This window comes from Lynx rufus, unplaced genomic scaffold (genome assembly GCF_022079265.1).
Source record: "Lynx rufus isolate CCGP_SWC_20201006 ecotype Redwood Valley unplaced genomic scaffold, mLynRuf1.p SCAF_14, whole genome shotgun sequence".
Taxonomy (NCBI): Eukaryota; Metazoa; Chordata; class Mammalia; order Carnivora; family Felidae; genus Lynx; species Lynx rufus.
In genome coordinates this window covers 14,937,668-14,942,540 of record NW_025814828.1, presented here as the reverse complement: position 1 = coordinate 14,942,540, position 4,873 = coordinate 14,937,668, and positions in this window count along the sequence as shown.

Here is a 4,873-nt window from a genome sequence, read left to right as displayed (position 1 = left end):
GTCCGAGCTCCACACGGCTGCTTCGAGGTAGGTACCCTTGGGTTATATACAGCCTCTTGGGGCTGCAGTTTCCTCCTGTCTGGAATGGGGTGGTGACTATATAGACCAGATATTGGATAAGGCATGTAATCATCACATCTACGTAATAACATCTGACGACGTCTATAAGCCACTGCTGCAGTTACCCCCCCCCACTCTGCTATGGTGGCACCCCACTCAGAGCTACACGCTGCTGATCCCCACGGGAGGCAGCCCAGGTGCTTACGAATCTGGGCTTTGGACTCAGGCTACTTTTAAGCTGTGTGGCCAACGGGTGGCCCCGGACAGCCAGTCATCTTCTGAGCTGCGTTTCCTCATTTGTCAAATGCGGACGGTAGTCCTCATCACGTAGAGTTTGGGAGGACCACTGACGGTGAGATAAGGGGAGTTTAAAAAAAAAAAAAGTCAGAGCAGTCTATCAGGACCGCAACCTGGCAAAGCTTGGGTTAGCCCAATTCAGGGAGCAGTCGCTAACACTCTAGAGAGGTCAAGGCTCCTATCCCCCATTCTGCCGCCGACCAAGGATGAAGCGGGGCGGACAGAGGAAGGAGATGGTGCGTTCGGAGGAAGGAACAAAGAGCTTCAAAGCCCTATTTTCGTCTACTCCTGAATTCCTTCTTCCTCTTAGAACCTGTCACCGAGGACCTGGTTCGTGAAAGGAGAGGTCTGGAGCCGGCCCGCTGACTTGGGAGCGGTATCAGCGCCCTCGGAGAAGAAAGCGCCTGGGGTGGGCAAGGTCCCGGCGCAGCAGACCGCGAGGGGCAGGGCCTCCCGGATCCTCGGGCCACACGGGCAGCCCAGTCCGCCCCACCGGGTCAGCAGCCGGAGAAGGCTTGGGGCCGGGGAGCCGGTGGAGCACGGCGGCGTTTTGCCCAAGACCGTGACAGCTGCGGCCGGCATGGCTGAGAGCGCGGCTCTGAGCTGGCACTGGCCCGCCAGGCCCAAATCATCTGGAAACCGGCGTTAGCGCAGCCCTTCCACCTCATTCGGTTGTTGCAAGGATTAAACATATGAGTATTCTTAAAGTGCTTGGACATCCCTTGGCACCAGAGGAAGTGCGAAACAAACGTTTGCTTGATTAAAAAAAAAAAAAAAAAATTTAGGTAGTGAAGGTAACCATTCAACGAGTTCCTGTTTCAAAACAGCCCTGAAGTGCCTTCTCTCCCCTTCTGTCCTCACTCCAGCGTCTGTTTGTCTGTTTCCTCTGAGAGATTCTTCGTGTTGAAGGTTTAGAAGAAAGCAGCCCGGAGGGCGCTTTCAGAGGCGTTTGCATTCCCTGCCATGTTTTAGTCTCCAAAGCTCTGACTTGTGGAATTCTTAGCCTCTGGGCTGGATAGGGTGTCTGGAGAGGACAGGGCGAAGGAGAGGGGAGGGTAAAAGGCCCACCACTTCCACCCGGAGGGTTTTTTGCCAAAGTGTGGGCTGGCACTGGCCGGGGGTGCACCCTGAAGGCCTGTCTGCTCCCAGAACTCTGAAAGGCAGAATCGTGCAAGTGAACAGATTCGACAACAATCTCTCGGGATACTTTGAGGTACATCATAGACTGTGTGGCTCTCAGTGGCTCAAACGATAAAGATATTGAATATTTAACAAGAAGTATGGAGCTGGGATGTTACGGGGTTGGCACAGTGGCTTCAACATGGTCACGAAGGATACGTGCCCTTCCCGTCTTCCTTCTCCATCATCTTCAGGATGTGGTGCTTTCTCTTGTGGTCACAAGATGGCTGCCACAGCTCAAAGCCTCACGTGCTTAAAAGACAACATCCCAACCAGGAAGGAGGGGCAGAGCTTTCTTCTTGAGCATCTCTCTTCCTCTGCTTTCCTCCCCCTAGCAGACTTTCTGTTCATTCTCATTGGCCAGAACTGAGTCACGTAACAATTTTAGGCTGATCACTGGCAGAAACAATGAGGACGGACGGGACAGCTTTGGAACTATGGTAGTTCTAAATCTAGAAGTACTGGGACCTATAGGTAGAAGTCACCTTCTGAGACCTCACCCATTGCACCTCATACTAAGTTGGGGTTCTTTCAATGAAAAGGGGAGATGGCTGCTGGATGGGCAACCCAGAGCCTCTCCTGAGCACTTAGCCCCCAGGCCATTGTCTTGGCCTCTTTCGTGCTTCCTGAAATTTCTTGTGCCTCCTCAAGAGCCTTTTCTGGCTTGGAGAAAGCTGGGGTTCACTAAATACTCGGGACTTGTTGACTTGTTTCCATCAACTCGAACCCCCTTTCCCCACCACCACTTTCTTACCTCCCTACACGATGGGATCAAGCATAGAAACAGACCAGGTGAGACAAGCCACCATGTAGGTGAAAATGTTAGAAACAAGCTACAGAGAGTGATGATCAAATGATCCAGACGGCCAGTTAAAAGACAGGCCAATCGGAGGACTACAAAGAGACGTGTGCTATTTATCTGCGTGTGAACATGAAGGATGAAAGTAAAAGGATGAAAAAGGCCTTGTCGGGCAGATGCCAACCCAAAGCAAGCTGTGGTGACATCAGCTAAAATAGCCTTCTGGGCAAAAAGGAGCATTAGGGATGAGAGGGGCGAGTACGTGAGGATAAGATTAAATTCACCGAGAAGAGACTGCCATTTTAAATGTGTACATATCCAATAAAATCCCTTCAGAAAATGTAAAGGCAACGGTAACAGAAGTACGAGGAGGAACTGATGGCTCTGTCTTCACGACGGGCGATTTGAACACCTGGCTTCTGACTACTGATAAATCAAGCCGACCAATAAGTCATGAAGGACAAAAGATCCAAATGACACAATTAACAGCCTTTACCTACCGGACATGTGGAAAGGCCGATGCAGCAGTTTGAGAACACACATTTGGCTTCTCCAAGCACACTTGGAGCATTAAGATTTTGATTATATACTAAGCCCATAGAGAACTAGTCAAAGATGAATAAGTATGCGGACCACAGTCTCTGACCTTTAAAAAGGCAAATAATGCCAATACGTTCGGAAATGTTTAAATTGCTAAATGGCTCATAAACGAAGGAAATCATATGAAACCTTTAAAATACCCAGAAGTGAATGAAAATGAAACTATCGCATATCAAAGCTTGTGAGATACAAAAACCCAGCGCTCTGAGGAAAAATTTACAACCTTAAATACTTACGTTAGAAAAGACGAGAGCCTCCAGGTTAATAAGCGAGGTTTCCATTTTAAGAAGTCAGAAAAAGAACAAAGATAATAAAAATACGGACGGGTTCATCAAGATACAAGACAGATCGACCAAGCTAGAGGTTACCTTTTTAGGAAAAGTAACAAAACAGGTAAACATCTGTCAGAGTTGCTCAAAACATCATGGACAGAAAGGCGGACATCACTACAGAAACACTAGATATTTAAAAAAAAAAAAAAAAGAACGTATCCCGCCTGTGGGATTTTCTGAGGGATTCAGAACAAGTAAACCACTGTGAGATGCAACAACATGGATGATGGAGGGGGAGCCACCTGACCAGGGGGACAGTTCGTGTCACAGTCCTGGCTTTCTGTTTGGGGCGATGGGCTTGCGTGTGCTTATCATTAAAAATAGCTAGCTAAATAATGGGTTCAGTCGAAGCGGGTCATGCTGAGCCGATGAGGGACTCAGGCGGACCGGAGGAAAGATCCGGAGTCCGCCGCCCTTGTTACGTTCCGCCCAGACTCTAGGACTCGTACAGAGCTATTTCGCGTGGGGCTCCGGCCGGGCCGCTTCTGTGGGTCTGCCCTCTGCTCCCCCAGCTCAGCCCCTGCAGGCGACGCCTCTCATGCCGTGTGGAGCTGGTGGAGCTCGGGGGCCGCTCAGGCCAGCTCTCCCGTCTTACTGGAGGCAGTTGCAGCTCAGGACCCGTTGTATCTGCCTGGTACAAAACTAACTGCCCGAGAGGAGGATTTCCGAGGACTGGCCCGAGGGTGAAAGGACCAGGGGACAGGCCACAGCCAGCTGCAGAAAAGCATGGGGGTGTCTCTCCCATCGAGAGCCACTCTAATAGCTGTTGGCCACCAGCTAGGCCAGGCCAGGGTTCAGAGGTCACTGTGGAGGCCCGCCTCCTGCCCCTCTGAGGGATGTCAGGCATCGAGGGGACAGTCGGTACCCGGTAGGGACAGCCCAGTCTACTTCCTCAAAGGCATCCAGAGGCGGGAGCACGTGCCCCAGGGAGAACCCAAACATCAGCCCGGGAGGAAAGAGAAGAGGCTGCGGGGCACAGGCCCAGCCTGCTGAGACCCCGGCAGGAGGGGCAGAGAGGATTGCAAGGATGCAGCGTGTCACTGGGTGGGCGGTAGAGTCCAAGGGTTAAGAGTCTGGATTCTGGGGGGAGAGTCTGGGCTTCGATCCCCGCTCTGGCCCCAGGGAGCTGGGTGACCCGGGCAGGTTACTTAACCACTTCAGGCCCCGGTTTCCTCGGTCCTTCTACTTGACACGTATTTAGTGAGCCCCCACCACATGCCAGGTGCTGACCTGGACACCGGACGCATCGGCGAACAAGACGGCGGCTCCTCCCCTCCGGGAACCTAACTTCTAGCAGAGACTGACCATAAACGATAACCGCAAAAAATAAGTCTGTTATAAAGTATGTTAGACAAGGAGGCCCGCTCTGAGCCACAGGTAGAAGAAAGGTCAGAGTATGGGAGTCCGGCCGCGGTGGCAAAAAGGGTGCCGAGGCTAGGTGTCCTCGGGAAAAGGTTCGAGCCGATCTGTGAAAGGGTTGCGGGACAGCATGAGGTGACTCGGGAGAGCATCCCAAGCCAGGAAGATGGCTAGAGCGAGGGCCTGAAGGCAGGGGCACGTGCCCTGCGAGCTGAGTGACCCACGGTGGTCTGTTGTGACCAAGCGG